The 23,046-nt window shown below is 46.5% G+C and overlaps 1 protein-coding gene across 3 annotated transcripts in view; it reads left to right on the forward strand.

Moving 5' to 3' along the window:
- The window catches only part of col27a1b (collagen, type XXVII, alpha 1b), a 660,800-nt gene that overhangs the window by 295,081 nt on the left and 342,673 nt on the right, over window positions 1–23,046 (forward strand). The window lies entirely within an intron of this gene.

Genomic DNA, 23,046 nt, shown 5'->3' on the forward strand with positions numbered 1-23,046 from the left:
GGAGGGATGACCTAGTGATTAAGAAGGAACAGCAATATTGATTTTATTTGATTTATTATTGTCAAATGTACTGAGATACAGTGAAAAGTATTGTTTTGCGTGCTAACCAGACAAATCATACCTTACGTAAGTACATCAGGATAATAGCACAGAAGGCAGAATGTAGTGTTACAGCTACAGAGAAGGTGCAGAGAAAAATCAATTCTGAAACCATGAGGTCCATTCATAAGTCTGATAATAGTGGGGAAGAAGCTGTTCTTAAATCTGTTGGTACATGTTCTCAAACTTTTGTGTCTTCTGCCTGATGGAAGAGGATGGGAAGGGTCTTTAATTGTGTTGGCTGCATTCCCCAGGCAGTGGGAAGTGTAGATGTGGATGGAAGGCTGGTTTTTGTGATGGACTAGGCTGTGTTCACATCTCTGTAACTTCTTGCGGTCTTGGGCAACAGAGGATGTGTGGCATGGAGGAGAACGTGCGACTGGCTCCAGTTTGTCAGAGTTATGAGTTTTGGAGGTGCTGACCGTGGAGCCGCGGTGTATCTTGTAGACAATGCTGCGACTGAGGTTCTGTGGTGGAAGGAGTGGATGGTTAAGGTGAGGGGTGGTTCACTGAGCGGGTGAGCAGCTTCATCCTGCGTGAATTGGTGTGTTGCTCAACCAGGAGGTAAGTGGAGAGTATCCGAGCACACCCCTGACATTCACAATTTGCAGTTTGCTTATCACTTTGTAATTCTTAGACAAGCTGCTGGGTCTCGAAAGACGATATAATTACAGTGCCCAAGTTAATTACAATCTACACATGTGCTGACATTGACTGTGAGGTTGAATGACTCACTATTGTAACGAAACAGAAATAAAATCAGTGGCTTATATCCTTTACGAGCAAAGCCGCAGGGTCTGGAGATAGGCTGATAGAAAACATTAGTGTGTACAGTGCAGCCTTTGTAAGGATATGACTCCCAATAAAAAACAGACATTTTTTATGAGTTTCAACAGTACAGCTGAGCAAAGACACACTTGCATTTGCAAATAAATGTTTTTCTTGGATGGGGCCGATGGCAGAATGAGAATTCAGCATTTGGAATCCAATGAATGGATCAGGATTTTTGCATAATAGGAATGAAATGTTATACATCTGTGCTTGAAGCTACGGAGAGAGGGAATGGAAATTAAACATTGGGAGACTTTGTGCTTTGTTCAGGTGTCAGTTTGGACAGATTCAAGCGGAATGCAAAGATACAACAACACAATAATGCTAGTGGTCACTGAACGTCTGCCTGCGAAACAAAAACAGAAGTTGCTGGAAAAGCTCAGCAGGTCTGGCAGCATCTGTGAAGAGAAAAGGCAGAGTTAACGTTTCAGGTCCGGTGACCCTTCCTCAGAACCAGGGTCTTGAAATGTTAACTCCGATTCTTTTACTTCACAGATGCTGCCAGACCTGCTGAGTTTTTCCAGCAACTTCTGTTTTAGTTTCTGGTTTACAGCATCCCCACAGTTCTTTCGGTTTTTGCCTGGTCATGAAACGGGGGGAGGGGGTGTCTTTACTGTCACACAACTAGAACTGCAGTCCGTTCTGCCATGATTCTAACCAAAATGAGCGCCCCCAGTTCAGGATACTGCCTTGGGTTCTCATATGACTGTTGATTAATGTGCCACAGCAGTAAAAGTATAGCATGGACATGCAAAGCATACAAAACCTCTGTGTTGCGAATAAGTCACGTTAAGTTGGGCACAAAGGCATGAAGCCATCTTGGAGCGATAGCGAATTGACAGGCATTCCCAATGGGGAAGAAAGCCCAGCACGTTCTGGCTCGCGCCAGTGAAACGTCATTCGCACCTTTTTTGATGATTTCTGCAGGAGAGCCGTGGGCCTTCCATTGGCTCCTGGCCTGGTGATTCATGCTGGCTTGATGTGACCACAAAGCTTGTGCAACTGGGAACTTGGTGCTCCCTCGAAATAACTGCAATAACCAGGTCTTTCCAGTGTCAGGGGGTGGGCACCCATCTACTTTCAGGTGAGGATTGGTTCAGATTGAACTAGCTCAGAAGATGCAGGTGTTTCCTAGTTTAAGGACCCACTTGTACTCCATAAAACCAAGTATTGAAGGATAGTACTGGAATCAGTTTTTGCGAATATTTATTTACAGAGTTACACATTACACCTTCTAACCCAGCCACCAGTTTTAGTCTGAGATAACAAAGTGTAGAGCTGGATGAACGCAGCATCAGAGGAGCAGGAAGGCTGACGTTTTGAGCCTAGACCCTTCTTCAGAAAGATGCTGCCTGGCCTGCTGTGTTCGTCCAGCTCTACTCCTTGTTACCTTGGATTCTCCAGCATCTGCAGTTCCTATTATCTCTGAACCATTTTTACTCCGTTCATATGGCACAAGCATTTTCTTTTGTCTGTTCAGAGATGTTATTACACACCTCAGGAGAAGGTAGAACTTCAGAGTTGTACAGCATGGAAACAGACCCTTCGGTCTACCTTGTCTACGCTAGCCCTCTATCATAAATTACTCTGGTCCCATTTGCCAGCATTTGCCCATTTCCCTCTAAACCCTAGATAACACGGAGTGAAGCAGGATGAACACAGCAGGCCAAGCAGCATCAGAGGAGCAGGAAACCTGACATTTCGGGTCGACCCGAAATGTCAGCTTTCCTGTTCCGCTGATGCTGCTTGGCCTGCTGTGTTCATCCAGCTTCACACTGTTTTGTCTCAGATTCTCCAGCGTCACCAGCTTCTCCTATTTCCCTCAGAACCCTTCCTTTTCATATACCCATCCAGATGCCTTTTAAATGTTGTAATTCTACCAGCCCCGACCACCACAAGAGCCCTTACATGGGGCACAAATTATAGCCCAGCACCTGCTCACAATTTAACACAGTTAATGTATAATTACCAGACATGACTCAGGTTTGAAAATTCTTCTTGCACCACTTGCTGTGATTCTGCCCAGATTGAGCCATTACATTGTGTGGAAATCATGTGGAGAAAAAAAACTCCTGGCTCATTTGCACTTGGTACATTACGACAGCACGTGCTAATTGTAAGTCTGGCTTTCCTGCGCACATGTTCTCCAGTGAGCCCAGCGACAGTGAAGGAGCAGAGATATTCTAAGTCAGTGATGTCAAGTGAGTGACCTCGTGCAGGATGTGCAGATTGCGGTGCACTGTCTAAGTGGTGAAGGGTTTCAGGGATGTTGTTAAAGGAGCATTGACGGGTTGCTGTGATCATTGTGTGAACAATACACACTGCTGCACCACTGTACATGGGTCGATGATGTGTGTAATCTGCCTAGGTCTGGGAATTTAATTGTGCAACTTTGGGCTATCAGAGCTGTAGGAGGCAATGGCCTGGTGGTATTATTGCTGGACTATTAATCCAGAGACCCCAGTAATATTCTGAGCACCCAGGTTCAAATCCTGCCATGGCAGATGGTGGAATTTGAATTCAGTACAGAATCTGAAATTAAGAGTTTAATGATGGCCCTTAATCCATTGTCAGGTAAAACCCACCTGGGTCACTAATGCCCTGTAGGGAAGCAAACTGCTGTTCTTATCTGGTCTGGCCTACATGTGACTCCAGACCCTCTGCAGTGTGGTTGTCTCTTAGCTGTCCCCTGGGCAATTAAGGACAAGCTGTAAATGCTGTCCAGACAGCAATGCCCACATTCCATGAGCAGATCAAAATGGTCATAACACACTAGCAGTATGTCACCTGCCGTGTTGGATCAGGAGAAAGAAACAAGGTTGCATGGCCAGGCCTGAAACATCCCATACAGCCACCCCATAATCCCCATGTCTGACCTTCACTCCCGCGTTACATTATGAGCTGTCCCTGCCTCTTCTTTGACAGGCCGGTTGTGAATCTGAACAGTCCACCTGCTCCAGTATAGCAGGGCCTGTAACTCTGCTCTCTCCCACCCCGCCTAACCCCAGCACTTTCCGGTTTGACTTGATCAGATTGGAGCACAGCTCTGCCGTTCCTAGAAACTCAGAGTGGAAAAAAAAATAGGCCATGAGAGTGTCTTGTGCTTTTATAGAGTAGAGAATAAAGAAATAATGATAAATCCATGCTAAGTGCTGGCTCAAATGCCCACTCTGCCAGTGGTGTAATTAGCATTAAGCAAACAAGTCATGTCAAGCTGTGAGTCTCAGGCTAGACTTAGACCACGGGCGTGTGATTAACAGATGTGTGTCCTCATTGACTAAGTTCTGGCATATCTGTCTTCTTTTGACGTGTTCTTCTGATGAACCCCCCCCCCCCCAAGTATTTCGCTCATGTCCAGACAAATCAATGGAGGGTCCACTTAGGGGGTCATAAAGTCCAAGACTTGTACAGCATGGTCCAGCCCATCCACAATGTTGAAGTATTCTAAATAAACCTAGTCCCATTTGTCAGCCTCACAGCACCGGGGACCCGGGTTCGATCCCACCCTCGGGCGAATGTCTTTGTGGAGTTTGCACATTCTCCCCGTGTCTGCGTGGGTTTCCTCTAGGTGCTCCGGTTTCCTCCCACAGTCCAAAGATGTGCAGGCTAGGTGGATCGGCCATGCTAAATTGCCCATAGTGTTCGGGATGTGTGGGTATTGGGGGGGGGGGGGGGGGGGGGGGGGGGGGTGCGCGGTGGGGGGGAATGCTGCAAGGGGCGGTGTGGACTTGTTGGGCCAAAGGGCCTGTTTTCACACTAATCTAAACCCTTCCTATTCATGTACCCACCCTGATGCCTTTTAAAATGTTGTAATTGTACCAGCCTCCACCACTTCCTCTGGCAGCTCATTTCCATACACGCACCACCCTCTGTGTGAAAAAGTTGCTCCTTACATCTCTTTTATATCTCCACTCACCTTAAACCTATGCCCCTCTAGTTTTGGGCTTCCCTACTCTGCGAGTAAAGACCTTAATTATTCACCCTACCAATCCCCTCATGGTTTTATAGTTAATAGGACCAGCAATTGCCCCTCACTTGTTTCCTTCCTGGATCTGACCTTGCAGATATGTCCTTTGCTGTCAGTCCTCTCCCCTTGTACCTGGTCATGGACAGAAGAGGTTATCATTGCTGTGTTCTCTGTAGGAAGACAATATCTTAGCCAAGCAGACAGAAGGAAGTAATCCATTCCAAATACGTGCATGCCATTGAAACTAGAGAAAGGCAGCTGAAGATATCATTTTGGGAAAAGTGTGCATTTGCAGATGATGTCTAACTGTGTACCATTGACTTTGAGCACATTGGTAAATTCCAAGAGTTTTATGATTTTTTAAAAAAAATTAACATTTACAGGATAATTTTACAATCTATTTTACTATGCTCAGACCCTGTACGGAAGGTGAAAGCTTCGTTTGAATCTAAGATGATATTGTGCACACTTGGGTAGAGATTTTAATGTCTGCTCTGCTTTGAAGTGTTCACTTGCAGCCAAAATTGGTATTCAGTTTGGTAGCAGCATTGTGCCTTGACAGTTTTGCATTCGAATCTAATCTTTTCATCTGCAAGGCTTCAGGTTCTAGCTTTGTTTCCAGCAGTCCTGCAGGTAGAGGCCATTCGACCCATTAAGTTCATGTTGGTTCTCTGCAGGACCAGCTCGCAAGTTCCCACTCCACTACCATTTTTGTTGTTGCACTGTTATTGTTTGCCTTCGGATAGTTACCCAGTTCCCTTTTGAAGGTTTGCAGTTGGAGCTGCCCCCATGATATCCTCAAGCATCACTTTCCAAAGCTGGTTTGAAGAATACTCGCTTGCTTGTTTTACCGATAAATCAAGGGTTTGGTTCTGAATTCTTCTGCCAAATGCACACATCTTCACCATTATCCATTCTGTCCAGACCACTCGTGATTTTGAATACCTTGGCCAAATCTCCTTCTCTTCTCCAGGCAGAACAGTACTAACTTTCCCCAGCTACCTGTGGAACTGTCATGTTTGACATTTTGCAAACCTGTTTTCTTTTGTGCCAGAGTCAGGGTGATCTCCTTGGAATGTCAAAAACAATACCGCGGTTTGAAATTTGCCAAACTACTTGCAAAAGTAGACAATTCTGTCACATAGAGCCTGCCAAAACTTCTCTCTTCTGGTCCCCCATTTTGTGCCTTCACCTCTTCACCTGTAAGTTCGTACTAATTTGAATTCTTTGACGTATGTAAAGTGTGTAAAGTGACTAATGGCAATTATCTGTTTTTCTCGATATATTTACTTTCTGTGCTCTTGATGGATAGATGCTGGCTGATTGTCTCCAACGTGACCATCATAGTGAGCACCGTTTTCTTCATGATTGAGTGTAGTTAGACCGAGCACATAGGAAGCTGGTTGTGATTGCTGGAGGTCAGTCATCCCAGCTCCAGGACTTCTCTACTGGAGCTCCTCAGGTTAGGGTCCCAGGCCCAACCACCTTCATCTGCTCCATCAATGACCTCCCCTCCATCATGAGGTCAGAAGTGTTCGCTGATGATTGCACTCTGTTCAGTGCCTGTTTCAACTCCTCAAACGTACAGCACATCCTGAGCAACAGTCAGGATTGGTCTGATAACTGACAAGTGGGTAACATGGAGTGCCACACAAGTGCCAGTGCCATCATTGATTTTAAATGGGCATTTCCACCTGTGAATTCCCCCCAGTGTCAACATCTTGCTGGTCCTGTTAGAACAAGGACTAGTCCATCCATATAAATACTGTGGCCAGAGGCTGGGAAACCCGTGATGACAAGCTCACCTTCTGTCTCCCCGGCGCCTCTTCACCATCTGCAAGGTATAAGGCAGGAGAATGATGGAATACTGCTTCCCCCAATCGTTTGGATGAGACAACAGCACTCAATAAGCACAACACGGTGCTGGAAGCAGTGGCCCCCGTGATTCACAGCCCATTTATCACCTTCAGCGTTGGCGCCCTGGTACACAGTGCTGTCAGTTTATTCTAATACAAGGTGCAGCAGCTTGCCACTGCAGCTTTGACAGCACCTTCCCAAGGCCACTATGTAAAAGGACAAAGCCGTGGGTCGCTTTTTAAGTTTATTAAAGACTGAAAGTGACGTTACTGGGTCTAGTTGTGGCTTGAGGTATTAAAAACAATTTAAAGGGAGGGCACGTCCATTTCAAAGTGTCCTCCATCACACATACCCACCATGATTGTTACTGCAGCTTTCACCCGGTGGCTTGGTTGGCTCACTCAGCTGGTTGACAGGTTTGCGATGTAGATTGACACCGACATCATGGGTTTGATCTCCTGTCAGCTGAATGCTGACGCAGTGTCATCTGCGATGCCCGATTCTCTGGTTAAATAGCCAGCAACCGTTCCTGTCTAATGACAAAGCATATAATGAGGATTTCCTCTTCAAACTGTCAAACTGGGAGGGGACCTCTCACTGACCCTCCTGTTTCAGCAGGCCCCAAGGGTAGATATCCACCCTACGGCCAACCAGAGGAGAGCCACAGATGAGTGACTGTTTCCCATGGAGTGCAAATTGTTGAGCCCTGATAAAGGGGGATATTTCAACTCTATCTGCGATGTTGGGATGTATCCATAGATAAAATCGATTATTAGCAATTAATGTTACCAGGGTTCATTCTGCCAAATGTGCCTAGGAATTAGTGCAGGCAGGGTTATTAGCAAGGGGTGGCATGGTGGCACAGTGGTTAGCCTTGCTGCCTTCCTCATGCCAGGGACCCAGGTTCAATTCCACCCTCAAGCAACTGTCTGTGTGGAGTTTGCACGTTCTCCCTCTGTCTGCGTGGATTTCCTCCAGGTGCTCCAGCTTCCTCCCACAATCCAGTGATGAGGTAGGTAGGTTAGCCGTACTAAATTGCCCACAGCTTGCAGGGTGGGTGGCTTCACTGTAATAAATACAGGGCTCAGGTAGGAGGGACTCAGTCTGGGTGGATGACCTTTGAAGGTCACTGCAGACATGAAGGGCAGAATGGCCTCTTTTTGCACTGAAGGGAATCTGTGATTAACATCTCTCTGGCTACCTTGTTCTTATGACATTACTGTTTCGACAGCCCTAAACTGACCTAAGCTAAAGTAATTAACAATCCCTGTTAAAATCTCAATAAATGACAGCCTCCGCACTGATTTGGTCAAGAAGAGAGTGTCGTACGCACTCAGAATCTCACGTTGCTTGCACAGCACATGAACCTGAACCATGTGATGTTCAAGAACACGCCCAATTACACCCAGAGCCCACAACAAGCTTATCCAACTGATCATTCACATTGGTCCTATTGGTTAACATAAGGATGTAAGAATTAGGGGGAGACCATTTGGCCCCTCATTCCTGTAGCAGTAGACAACCAGTTCATGGCCTCGAATCCATTCTCCCACCTGCCCCTCATAACTCAACTCCCTTGTCAGCCAAAGGTCTTTCCAAACACATCCTTAAATATACTCGAAGACCCAATCTCTACCGTTTGCTGGGAGAGAGAATCTCAATCGGTAAGGGGAGCAATTCATCCTGATTTCAGTCTCAAATAGGAGACCCCATGGTTTGATACTTAGTTCTAGACACCCCATGAGAAGGAAACATCCTCTCAGCACCAATCCTTCCCAATTCCTTCAGATTCCTCGATCCTTCAATTGCCTGACTTTTCAATGTCAGCAAGTGCAGGCCCAACCTGTTCAGGAACAAAAACAGAGTTACTGGAAAAGCTCAGCAGGCCTGACAGTATCTGTGAAGAAAAAAAATCCATGCTTTGGTTGCGGTGACCCTTCTCAGAACCTGTTCAGTGTTTCCTCATAGAGTAACCACATCAGGAATAATATTATGCGCAGCTGTAAAGCTGAAGAGCTGCCTCTCTCAGGGAGTGGCAATGGCCTAGTGGTGTTATCGCTGGACTGTTACTCCAGTGACCCAGGTAAAGCTCTGGTGACCTGGGTTCAAATCCTGCCATGGCAGATGGTGGAGTTTAAATTCAGTTTTAAACATCTGGAATGAAGAGACTGATGATGACTGTGAATCCATTGTCAATTGTTGGGAAAAACCCATCTGGTTCACTAATGTCCTTTAGGGAAGGAAATCTGCCATCCTTACCTGGTCTGGCCTACATGTGACTCCAGACCCACAGCAATGTGGTTGGCTCTTGACTGCTGTCTGGGGATGGGCAGTGAATGCTGCCTGGCCAGTGATGCTCTCATCCTGTGAATGAATTAAAAAAATTATGAAGCTGGAGAGGGTTCAGAAAAGATTTACCAGGACGTTGCTGGGAACGGAGGGTTTGAGTTATAAGGAGAGGCCTGATGGGCTGGGACTTTTTCACTGGAGTGTAGTAGGTTGAGGCGTGACCTTACAGAGGTTTATAAAATCATGAGGGAATCATAAGGCGAATGACAGGTGTATTTTCCCCTGGGTGGGGGAGTTCAACGCTCCCTGAGATGGGGGGGAGAAAGGTTTGAAAAAGCGCATGAGGGGCAGTTTCTTTTTAGCACACAGAGTGGTTTGTGTGGGTGGATTGAACTTCCAGAGGTATTGGTAGATGTGGGTACAATGACAACGTTTAAAAGACATTTGAATAAGACATGAATAAGAAATAAAAGCAAAGTTGCTGGAAAAGCTCAGCATGTCTGGCAGCATCTGTGAAGGAGAAAACAGAGCTAACGTTTCGGGTCCAGTGATCCTTCCTCATGAATAAGAAATGTTTGGAGCGATATGGGCCAAGTGCGGGGGAGTACTAATTTAGTTTGGGAGCTTAGTTGGTATGGACTGGTTGGATTGAAGGGTCTGTGCCGTGCTGTGTCCCTCTGTGATTCTATGACACAATTCCATTAAGCAAAACTAAACTTCCTGCAGTACAATTACTGCTGTACTTTCCCATTACTCGATATAAACATCCTGAATGTTTTCCACAGGGAACAAATTTTTACCGGAGTCAGTAGCTAAGATGTTTACACCAGTTTTTACAGAATTGCTACAGTGCAGAATGAGGCCATTCAGCCCAACATGCTTGCACTGGCTCTACAGACCAGCATATGCCTTTTGACATACCTTGCAGAGCTGTAAAGCTGAAGAACGTTGCTGCTCTGGGGAAGGTGATGGCCTAGTGGTGTTATCGCTGGACTGTTAATCTCAAGACCGCGGTAAAGCTCTGGGAACCTAGGTTCAAATCTTGCCATGGCAGATGGTGGAATTTGAACTCAGTTTTAAAAACAATCTGGAATTAAGAGTCTAATGATGACTGTGAATCCATTGTCAATTGTTGGGAAAAACCCATCTGGTTCACTAATGCCCTTTAGGGAAAGAAACTGCCATCCTTACCTGGCCTGGCCTCCATGTGACTCCAGACTGTGGTTGACCCCCTAAATTAGGGATGGGGTACAAATGCTGGCCTAGCTGGTGACGCCCTCCTCCCATGAATGAATAAATTTACAAAAGCTCCCTTTTCCTCCCTGTGAGTGTATCTTCGATTGCAATTGTCTGGTTCGTTGTCATTTCTTAAGCACTGAAGGCAAGATTTCCATCTGACTGCCGCAGCCTTTTGTTGTGAGGAGGTTGGGGGGTGGTAGGTTCAGGAGACTGGCCCCTTTCCCAGATGCTCTCTCTCTCTCTCGGGGTTCAGCAGATGTTTACCAGGGGGATGGCGGGTCTGACCTATGAGGAGAGATTGACTGGGGTGGACTTGTTTTCACTGGAGTTCAAGCGAATGAGGGGGAGAATCTCATAGAGAGTTATATAATTCTAACAGGACTACTCAGGGTAGATGCAGGGAGAATGTACCCGATGGTGGGTGTGTCCAGAACCATGGGTCATAGTGTGAGCATTTGGGGTAGACGATGTAGGATGGAGATGAGGGGACATTTCTTCACCCAAAGAGTGGTGAACCTGCAAAATTCATTACCACAGGAAATAGTTGATGCCAAAACATTGAATGTATTCAAGAGGTGACTGGATAGAGCACTTGGGGCAAGTGAGATCAGAGGTTATGGGGAGAAAGCAGGATTAGGCGACTGAGTTGGAAAACCAGCCATGAGTTTGGAGAATGGTGGAGCAGGCTCGAAAGGGCCGAATGGCCTCCTCGTGCTCCTATCTTCTGTGTTTCCGTGAGTCCCACTCCTGCCTTTGGCGAAGCAAATCCTGTTTCAGAAAGTATTGCCTTCCTTACCATACCTGCCCATTGGCGTTTTATCCACTCGCCTTTCCGGGGTGGCAGATGCCGTGTCCCCAATCAGCTCCGAAGGCAGTGCCGCCCTGATCAACCATTATCGCCACCCTTTGTTTTGCCCGCTCCTGCAGTCAGGGTAGAGCTCCTCAGGACCCTGCAGGCCTTCAGCAACTTGGCTCTCGCTGAGGAGTGTGTGGGCCAGCTGTGGAGGGCTCACTAACCAAACACAACTGCAGCTTGAGAATAAGACCTTATGGTTTGTTACGCTCCATGCAGCCTTAATACCTTTAGGCCCCCAGTAAAACTGTGATCAGCTGCTTAGCTGTTACTGTAGCTGTACAGGTTACAGGTGCCTTAATACTCTGTGCTGACATGAAGTTAAGTAGCAGTGGATTACAGTATTTTGTGTTATTGGGTGGGTGATGAGTATATCCACTTACTGTGGAAAAACTATAAAAAGCTTTCACTCTTTACACTTCAGAAATAAACCCTTTTGAAACTAAAGGTGTTCCAGGTTAATGCATTGGCGTATTTTTTGAAAAATGATCTGATTGTTCCAAGGTGCAGATAATCATATGTAGACCGTCTCTGGTAAAGAAGAACCTGATTGAGGTTTCCAGAATCAGGAGTGGGCTGGGTGGACTAGATCAGGAGAAGATGTTCCTGCTCATAAAAGAACGAGAGGGCTTTGTTTTGAAGTGGTTCCATAAAGGCAGTAAATGCAAGATGGGCAAAAACATTTTCACTCGGAGGGTGTGGAATTCACAGCCTGGAGGCCAGTTCAGTCGAGGCTTTCAGGAGGGGCATTGGATCAGTATATAGATAAAAATCATGTATAAGGGTATGGGGGGGAAAGCAGAAAATTAGTGCCAGGCGAGGATAACATATTGGGCCAAATGGCCTCTTATTGCACCACAACACTTCTGTAATTCTGTGATGAACAATAAGTCACAAGTCATAATTTAGCTAGGAGGCATAAAATAGAACAGAAAGCTCAGTATTTCTACTGATTGACCTGAGGATGTTGTAAAGCTTCTTAGAGCTAATTCCTGAAATGCATGGCTCAGTACTAAATCATGCTGACCGTTAGGTTGACTTTGATGAAGGGGTTTTTATGAAGTACAGTCAATACACTAAGAAGTGTAGTAGTAGGTTAACGCCGTTTTGTGATAACAACAGTTTGGGTTCAGTTCCCACTCTGGCAGAGGCCACAATGAATTTCTCAGTCTTGCCCCTCTCCAGAGGCATGATGACCCTCAGGTTAAACTGGCCACCAATCCTCATTCTATAATGAGAGACTATGGCAACTCCTGATTCTTTTGGAATGGAGTTACTGTTGGAATGAAGGAAATATGGCTGGTGGCAGTGTGCTAACGGTTGGGTCATCTGCTGCTGATTTAATGGTTAAAGGATAAATATTGGTCAGGAATCTGGGGGATAACGTCCCTGCTCTTCATTCGAAGAATATTTTGGAACCTTTACTTCCACAGCCCTTATCCAGTGTTGGTCAGATGTAGGACTTGACAGGGAATCTGTCCTTGATGTCACCAGTGGCAGTTTCTTCGCGGGTAACCAGTTTGGATCCAAGGATGAAGTTTGCCTTCTTCCTGAGCTGTATGGCTCACTATCAAATGATGGTGACCATTAGGTTGACATTTATCGATCTCTATCAGAGCCATGTTGTCATACTGTCAGTTTGAGCTGATGATAAGGCAGGACCTCATAGAGGCTGACTTCAGTGGAAGGTTTTTATGAAATACAGTCAATACACAAAGGAACTATGCTTCCTTTTTCCTTTGTCTGTTCCTTCAGTGGTACATGAAGCAGATGGATTCACCTCAAGTAGAACATTGGCAGAAGTTCTTTTGTTTTATCTGCACAAGGAGCATTTTCAAACAGCCCTTGAATTTGTTTTAAAATCTGGCCATTGGCCAGGGAGAATTCAATCCTATTTTTGGATGAAAATAGCACAGAGGAGGAATACTGCCAGGATTTTCCTGAACTCTCATTTCTTGGCAGCTGAATGTTACTCTTTACTCCTATAAACATGTGTCACTGAGAAATCAGCATAAAAAGGGAAGAGTTAGAAAAGTCACTGTGAAATGACTGAAGTGGAAGGGAATGTTATTCGCATTGTGTATAGGAGTAGTGCTAAAGCAGTAAAAACTGGAATGATGATTTAATTTTGAGGCAAAACAAACAGAACATTAACAGATGGGAATTCCAAGGATGTGGATAGTTTTTTTATTCTCTGCGTTGCTGATGTTTGAGCAAGAAATTTCCTTTGTGCGTTATATCTGGTGCAAATGTTGCTTGCACTTTGTCAAATTAACTTGGATATTAAGTCCAGGTCTGGCTGCACCCTGGTATTAACACTAAACTATTTATCTGGAGACTGTACTAATGCTCTGAGCACCTGGATTCAAATCCTAAATAAGAACCAAAAGAACTGCGGATGCTGTAAATCAGGAACAAAAACAAAGTTGCTGGGAAAGCTCAGCAGATCTGGCAGCATCTGTGGAGGAGAAAAAAGAGTTAACGTTTCGGGTCCGGTGACCCTTCCTCAACTGAGGAAGGATCACCAGACCTGAAACGTTAACTCTTTTTCTCCACCACAGATGCTGCCAGACCTGCTGAGCTTTCCCAGCAACTTTGTTTTTGTTCCTGGGTTCAAATCCTGCCATCCTGGTAGATGGTCTAATTTGAATTAAATAAATATCTAGAATTAACAATCTAATGATGACCATGAAACCATTGTCGATTGTTGGAAAAACCCAGCTGGTTGCTGCAATGATGCCACCCGAAGGTTGCAGGAACAGCAACTCACATTTCACTTGGGAACCCTTCAGCCCAATGGTATCAATGTGGACTTCACAAGCTTCAAAATCTCCCCTCCCCCGACTGCATCCCAAAACCAGCCCAGCTCGTCCCCGCCTGCCTAACCTGTCCTTCTTCCCACCTATCCCCTCCTCCCCCCTCAAGCCGCACACCCATCTCCTACCTACTAACCTCATCCTGACCCCTTGACCTGTCTACCCTCCCCGGACTGACCTATCTCCTCCCTACCTCCCCACCTACATTCACCTTTACTAGCTCCATGCCCACCTCTTTGGCGCGTCTGTATCCTCTCCATCTATCTACTCCACTGTCCATCTTCAATCCGCCTCCCCCTCTCTCCCTGTTTATTTCAGAGCCCCTATCCCCTCCCCCATTTCTGATGAAGGGTCTGGGCCCAAAACGTCAGCTTTCCTGCTCCTCTGATGCTGCTTGGCCTGCTGTGTTCATCCAGCTCTACACCTTGTTATCACTAATGTCCTTCAGAGAAGGAAACTGCCATCCTTACCTGGTCTGGCCTACATGTGACTCCAGACCCACAGCAATGTGGTTGAAACTTAATGCCCTCTGAGCAATTAGGGATGGGTAATAAATGATGGCCTAGCTAATGATGCCCACAAACTGTGAATGAGAAAAATATTGAACATTGATTGCTTCAGTATCTGAGGATTGGAGGTTGGTGCTGAACATTGTGCAATCATAGGTGAACATCCCCACTTCTGACCTTACAATGAAAGGAAGATCATTGATGAATCAGCTGAAGATGCTTGGGCCTAGGACACTACCTTGAGGAACTCCTGCAGAGATGTGATGACTGACCTCCAACAATGACAATCATCTCCTTTTCAGCCAGGGACCGGGGTTCGATTCCGGCCTCGGGCGACTGTCTGTGTGGAGTTTGCACGTTCTCCCCGTGAATGCGTGGGTTTCCTCCAGGTGCTCCGGTTTCCTCCCACAGTCCAAAGATGAGCAGCAATGGGTGGATTGGCCGTGCTATAGTGCCCATAGTGCCCAGGGATGTGCGGGCTGGGTTGGTTAGCCAAGGGAAATGTGGGGTTACAGGGATAGATGCTGTTTAGAGCAGGGATTCTGGATGATCAGCCATGATTATATTGAATGGTGGGGGAGGCTCTAAGGCATACCAAATACTGTTCCTATTTTCTGTGTTTCCAAAAAAAAGTGTTGCTATTTTCTATGGTTCCAAGGAAGGAAATCTGTCTTCCTTCCTTAGTTTGGTCTTCGTGTGACTTATGTATCAGAAACACATCGCCATTACTTCAGTCGCTGGGTCAAAATCTTGGAATTCCCTCCCAAAGTGCATTGTGGGTCAACCCACCGCAGGTAGGCTGCAAGGGGGTGTCAAGAAGGCAGCCCCCTTCTCAAGGGGGCAACTAGGGATGGGCAATAAATGCTGGGCCCTAGGTAGTAACACCCACATCCCACAAATGAATAGAAGCAAAAAAAGATCCACAGCAACATGGTTGGCTCTCAAATAGGCTGTCAAGCCAAGCAGGTGTACCATCTCCTAAAAGAAAATAAAGAACAAAACCAAATGGACCACCTGGCATTGACCTGGGCACTGGAAATGCAGACACAGAAACGAAACAATGAGCTATGAATGCTGGAAAGCCGGAACAGAAATTATTGGAGAAACTCAGCAGGTCTAGCAGCCTCTGCTGAGAGAAAGCACAGGTAGTGTTGCGAGTCCAGTGAGACTTTGTCAGAACTCCTGATGATCAGATGACTGGACTCAAAATGTTAAACCTGCTCTCCCTCCACGGATGTTGCCAGGCCTGCTGAGTTTCTCCAGCAGTTTCTGTTGTTGTCTGAAATGCCGACATGGCCCTGCTGGCTCTGCAAATCCCTCCTGACGGACATCTGGCGGCTACTGCCAACATTGGGAGAGCTGTCTCACAGACTGGTGAAGCAACAGCCTGGCACAGTCGTACTTGTGGACTCATACCTTGTACACAACGCCCTAGACAGCACCATCACCCTGTCTGGATATGTCTGATGACAGCACAGTGGTGTACAGTCAGGAGGGAGTTCCCTTCGGAATACTCAGCATTGACTCCAAACCCCGTGGCATCACGTCAAACAGGGAAGGAAACTTCCTGCTGATTTCCAGGTAACACAGGGGAAGTAACGGCCTGGTGGTATTATCGCTGGACTGTTAATTCAGAGACCCAGGTAACGTTCTGGGGACTGGGGTTCCAATCCCACCACAGCAGATAGTGGGATTTGAGTTCAATAAAATATCTGGAACTAAGAATCTAATGATAACAGTGAATCTATTGTCGATTGTTGGGGGAAAATCCGTCTGGTTCACTAAAGTCCTTTAGGGAAGGAAGCTGCCATCCTGACTTGGTCTGGCCTGCATGTGACTCCAGACCCATAGCAATGTGCTTGACTCTTAACTGCCCTCTGGGCAATTAGGGATGGACAATAAATGCTGCCCCAGCCAGCGATGTCTGCATCCCGTGAATGAATAAAGGGGGGGGATAAAAGATTAGTCGGCAGTACTAACCACTGAGCCACTGTGCCACCCTCAGTACCACACCCTTTGATCCCTTTAGCCTTAAGAACTGTATCTAACTCCTTCTTGAAAACATTCAGTGTTTTGGCCTCACCCGTTGTCAGTGGCAGAGACTTACACAGGCTCACTGCCCTCTGGCTTGAACACCAGTGGTTTCATGGTCATCATTTCAGACTTCTGTTAATTGAATTCAAATTCCACTATCTGCCCCCTGGGTTTTGAATCCAGGTCCCTGGAGCGTCACCCAGGGCTACCAGAAGCTGTTGGCCTATGAGACCCAATAGCGTTTGAATCCTAAGGCCCATCGGTCCAGGCTGCCTCCTGAAGGGCTCCAGGAATGAGAAGATAAGTACCCAGTTGCATGGAGAAAGGAGATCAAGGGTGTAGCTTTCAGAGGTAGCCCTCCTGTTGCATCAATGCCTCTGATTTTATTTTAAATTCATTCACGGGATGTAGGACGTCACTGGCCAGGCAGCATTTATTGCCCATCTCTGATTGCCCAGAGGACAGTTAAGAGTCAACCACATTGCTGTGGGTCTGGAGTTACGTGTAGGGCAGGCCAGTTAAGGACAGATTTCTTTCCCTAAAGGGCAGTAGTGATCCAGATAAGATTTTTCCAAAAATTGGCAATGGGTTTATGATCATCATTAGCCACCTTTCTCACCCACCCAGAGAGGCAAGCGAGTCAGGTAAATGGTTACATGAGGACACAAATTGACCATTTCAGGGCCCTAACCGGAGACAAGTCAAGCTTCCATTGGACTGTCCAACATGGATCTTAATTGCGGAGTTAGTGAGGGACGGGCAAGTTTCTCACCTGGTTCACAACATTCCATTCTTTTCCCTTCTTGCTACTTCCGCGAGGGCAACACCATTTAAAGTTTTGGCAAAGGTAACAAGGTGTAGAGCTGGAGGAACACAGTAGGCCAGGCAGCTTCAGAGGAGCAGGAAAGCTGGCGTTTCGGGTCAGGCCCCTTCTTCAGAATTGGGGAAGCGGGCTCCAAAAGGGGAAGGGGAGCCCCCTTCCATTTCTGAAGAAGGGTCTAGGCCCGAAACGTCAGCTTTCCTAGTCCTCTGATGCTGCCTGGCCTGCTGTGTTCCTCCAGCTCCAAACCTTGTTATCTCAGATTCTCCAGTATCTGCAGTTCCTACTATCTCAAAGTTTTGGCAAAGATCTGTAGCTCGGGTTGTGGCGGAGATTGTTGACTCGCTTGCCGAGCTGGCTTGTTCTCGTTTAGATTCGTCACCATGCTAGGTAACATCATCAGTGGAGCCTCCAATGAAGCGATGTTATTCTAACCCGTTTAGAATTTATACTCTCTGGTCTGTTATGGTGAGTAGTACCTAGTGTAGTGACAAAATGTCTGAACAAAATCCAGCCAGCTCTGCGAGCAAGGCAAAGCCACGCCCTGTATTCACCAAAAGCAACTGGGATTTCTTCCCTGACTCGCTCTCACGTGTAAGACCATAATCTAATCAAATAATACATAGAGCGAATGTAGAGAGAAACTGTGATGATTAGAAATGTGAAAAATAAAACCTTTAACTGCTGAAATATGTAACGGATTTGTCAACAATTTGAGTGGCACTGAGACAGGTCACGCTGAAATTGTTATAGAATTGCAGAAGGAGGCCTTTCAGCCCTTCAAGCCTATACTGGCGAACTCAAGGAGTAACCCAGAGAGCTCCACCCACCCAAATCTTTCCTCATATCCTTGCAAGTTATTTTCGTATCAAACATTTATCCAATTTCTTTTCAAAAGACGCTCAAGCCTGCTTCCGCTGTCAGGCAGGTGTGTTCCAAATGCTGCTCACTCGTTGAGTGAAAAATAATGTATAGTTTTTTTCACTCATTGCGTAGGAAAATAAATGTGTAGTTCTCCCTCTCATCTCCCCTGGTGCTTCATCAATTATTTGCTGAGAAGTGGGAGTTTGGGTGAGGGTTGGAGGCTTGAAAGTGACAACAAGAAAAGAGTGTGCTGTTTGGAATGATGCTCTTTATGAAAATAATTGCTGTCCCTTCCTTGGCTGATTGGCGAGGGGCAATAGCAGGGTGAAAGCTAACACCTCTTGATTGGAGGATTTTCATTACCCAATTCAAGCAAGGAGCCAGTAAGACCCTGGCTCAATCTAGTAGTGCCAGAGGGAGCGCCTCAGGACACTCAGAAACCAATGTTTGCAAAGGTTTTTAACCTTTAATGACTACTTCAGACAAGCTTTTGAGAGAGAGAGCTGATGGTGTAGTGGCAATGTTGCTGTGCTAGGGTTCTCTCAGGCCTATGATATGGGTTCAAATCCCGCCATTGGCTAACCGTGAGATTGGAATTTGAGTCAAGTCTGGTCCTGGAAGCCAGCCTAATGGTGACTATTTGTTGTTTGTTTTTAAAAGCCCATCTCTTCCAGTGAAGGAAACCTGCTATCCTTACCCAGGCTGTCGAGGTGGATGAACACAGCAGGCCAGGCGGCATCAGAGGAGCACGAAGGCTGACGTTTCGGGTTGGGACCCTTCTTCAGAAATGGAGGGGGTGCCCCTCCCCTTTCGGAGCGCCCTTCCCTAGTTCTGAAGAAGGGTCCTGACCTGACTCCTCTGATTCTGCTTGGCCTGCTGTGTTCATCCAGCTCTACACCGTGTTATCTCAGATTCTCCAGCATCTGCAGTTCCTACTGCCCTTACCCAGTCTGACCTGTATGCAATGCCAGACCCAAAGCAATATGGCTGCCTCTTCAGAAATGACCCGAACGACCCACTCAATTCAAGGGTCACATGGCAGCACTGTAATGATGTCCATATCCCATGTACAAATAATAACTTGTAAAAATACATTCTGTGGTTGTGGAGTACCTCAAAGCGTTTTGCAGCTGACATGCTTGTGCACGGCAAGCTCGCTGAAACAACGAAGTGTGTTAGCTTTTGGTGATGTTGGTATCCATCAGGACACTGAGGAAAATGCCCTTGTTCTTCCTTGTAGTAGTGTCCTGGTGAATGCCCCCCCCCCCCCCCCCCCCCCCCCACCCCCGTCAAAACTGTCTGTTGATTGTAGCTGGGCAGAAAGATCCATCCAGAAGTGGACAATGTAGGGGTGGGTGTGGTGGCTCAGTGGTTAGCACTAAGGACCCAGGTTCAATTCCACCCTCAGGCAGCTGCCAATGTGGAGTTTGTGGGTAGTCCCTGTCCCTGTCCCTGCCCCTGCCCCTGTGTGGGTTTCCTCCCACAGTCTAAAGCTCTTCAGGTTAGGGTGGATTGCCTGTAGGGTGCTGGGTGGGCAATGCAGGAATGGCATAGGGAGTGGATCTGGGTGGGATGCTCTTCAGAGGGTTTGTGTGAACTCAATGGGCCAAATGACCTGTCTCCACACTGTAAGGATTCCATGATTTACCCCTGACAGCAGATATCATTGAGGCAATAGTTACAGAATTGTTAGTACTTGCAAAAAGGCCACTTGGCCCATCATGACTGAGGTGGCTGTCTGCATGAGCCTGTCACCCAGTTCCATTCCTCCACATTCTCTCTCAGAGGCTCTTCCCTTTCAGATAAACAATTCCTTTTTGTACTTCCACCATAAATACAGTCAGGGTCTTCCATACCCCAACCATTCGCTGAAAGAAAATGCTCTCCCTTAAATCAGTATTCCTCCTTATTAACTCATCTTCGCAATCGTTTCACAAATGGGAACAACTATCTACTCTTGTCAGAACCTTTCATGACTATGAACGCCTCTGTCTAGTCTTTTAGCCGTCTTCCTCTCCCAGAAAGAAGCTCAAACCTCTCTGATCTGCAATCCTCATCACAGAAATTCCTCATTCCCAGATCCATTCTCATGGACCTTACTTGCACTCCCTCCAATACACTCCCTTACATTCTAAAAAGCAAGGTCAGAAGCCTCATGACACCAGGTTATAGTCCAACAGGTTTATTTGAAATCACAAGCTTTGGAGCACTGCTTCTTCATCAGGTGGAGGGGTTTGTCACGTGATAATTCATTTGCTGGTGTGCTCTGACTTGAGGTTAAGGTATCATAGAATCCCTATGGAGCAGAAGCAGGCCATTCCTCCCACCAACTTTCCAAAGAGCATCCCACCCAGATTCACCAGCCCCATAACCCTGCATTCCCCATGGCCAATCCACCCTAACCTGCAGAACTTTGGACTATGGGAGGAAACTGGAGTGGTAGCCCAAGGCTGGGATCGATGCCAGGTCCCCAGCGCTGTGATGATCGCAAAACTAACCACTGAGCCACAGAGCCACCCCAAGTGTTTTATACAAGTTCAACAAAATCTCTTTGCTGTTTTCCTCTATGCCCCTATTAATAACCTGCTTCTGCGCTGTAGGGATTCAGTGATTCTATGACACTAAACCACTCATCACCAGATATGGCATTCGTCCACAGATATTTGGGGCAGCCCTGTGACTGTGTGGTTAGCGATGCTGCCTCAAGGTGCCAGGGACCCGAGTTCAATTCCACCCTCGGGTAACTGTCTGTGTGGAGTTTGCACGTTCTCCCTGTGTCTGCGTGGGTTTCCTCCAGGTGCTCCGGTTTCCTCCCACAGTCCAAAGATGTGCAGGTTAGCGTGAATTGACCGTGCTAAATTGTCTGTAGTGTGCAGGAGTGTGCAGGCTAGGTGGTTAGCTATGGGAAATGCAGGGATAGGGAAGGGGGTGCTCTTTGAAGGATCAGTGTAGACTTGATGGGCCAAATGGCCTGTTTCCGCACTGTAGGGATTCTGTGTTTAGGTTGCAGCTCCTTTCTGTGGCAGAGAATTCCATAGGCTAACCACTCTCAAGTGAAAATATTTCTCATCTTAGTGCTAAATGGCCTACACCGTATCATTAGAAAGTGACCCCTGATTTGGAACTCCCAGGTCATCAGGAGCATCCTTCCTATGTCTAGTCCTGTAAAATGTTTTGCAGGGCGACACAGTGGCTCAGTGGCTAACACTGTTACCTCACAGTGCCAGAGACGTGGGTTTGATTCCAGCCTTGGGTAATTGTCTGTGTGGAGTTTGCACGTTCTCCCCATGTATGTGTGGGCTTCCTCCGGGTGCTCCGGTTTCCTCCCACAGTCCAAAGATGTGCAGCCTTGGAACATTGCCCATGCTAAATTGTCCCATAGAATCCAGGGATGTGTTGCTTCGGTGGATTAGCCATGGAAAGTGCAGAGTTACTGAGATATGGTAAGGGAAGGGATAAGGATGCCCTTCAGAGGATCAATGTGGAGTTGTTGGGCCAAATGGCCTGTTTTGACATAGTGGGGATTCTATGATTCTAATTCTTAATAAAGCCAATAATATTATAAGCTTCATTAACCTGTCCTGCTACCTTCAATGATTTACACATGTCAGTGCCCAGGTTTTTCTGTTCGCGGATCCTCTTCAGAATTGTACCCTGTGTTTTCTTTTAACTGGGTAACCATGTTCTTCCTCCCAAAATGAATCACTTCAGTCTTATGCACTTTTCCACATCAACAACACAGCATCAACCCCCTTCAATTACCTATTCAAAAGCCTCCAGAAAATCAGTTAAACATGATTTTCCTATAAAAGACATTTGGCTAAGTATACAAATGAGAAAGGCTTAGAGGGATATGGACCAGGGCTAGGCAGTTGGGTCTACTTTAGTTTGGGGTTATGGCCGGCATGGACAGTTTGGACTGATGGGTCTGTTTTGGCAGTCTGTGAATTTATAAAATCCCCATTTTTCCATCCATGTGTAAAATTAGTTCAGCGTCAAGCAGGTTTCTCACCACAAGAGTTAAACTGACTACAAGCTTATTTTTGATTAGAATAAAGTTGAAATACAGTTTAACAACTGACAAATGAAACCTTGAAGCGTCAAGTGGCTGGGGATTGCTGTAACTGTCAAACTAATTCCTTGTGTTAATATCCTGGCCTGTCTTTCGCACTGGCTCAAGCTCACGTGCCTCTCTGTTAGTTTGCTTCCTGTTGTCAGATATGTGTACAACTCTGATTAACAAGGTCTAGCCACATACTCAGAAAATGTCTGGCTGGCAAACATCCAGTCAATCATTCGGCAACCTTGGAAGAGGATATTTTTTCATATTAGATGAAATTCTCCAAGCGTGGTTGTGGTAAGGAGGCACTGTGCCCAACATTAGATGGTTTTGTGATGCACCACAGCATTCTAACTGATGTAAAAGTGTTTTGGCTTCATAGAGTCCCTACAGTGTAGAAACAGGCCATTCAGCCCATTAGGTCCACACTACCCTCTGAAGAGCATCCCACTCCAACCACCTTCCCACCTTATCCTTGTAACCCTGTGTTCCTGCACAGCTAACCCACCCAGCCTGCACATCCCTGGACACTATGGGGCAACTTAGCATGGCCACTCCACCCTAACCTGCACATCTTTGGGCTGTGGGAGGAAGCGAGAGCACCCAAAGGGAACCCACGCAGACAAGGGGACTATGTACAAACTCCACACAGACAATCACCTGAGGCTAGAAGTGAACAGTTCTGTGAGGCAGGAGTACTAACCACTGAGCCACCATGCTGCTGCCAGAACCATTTGTTGCCTAGGTAACCTTAGACATCATTAGGTGCCAGCAAAATGTGAAGTAAATGCAGTGTTCCTGCTCCTCC

Source organism: Stegostoma tigrinum, chromosome 29 (assembly GCF_030684315.1).
Source record: "Stegostoma tigrinum isolate sSteTig4 chromosome 29, sSteTig4.hap1, whole genome shotgun sequence".
NCBI lineage: Eukaryota > Metazoa > Chordata > Chondrichthyes > Orectolobiformes > Stegostomatidae > Stegostoma > Stegostoma tigrinum.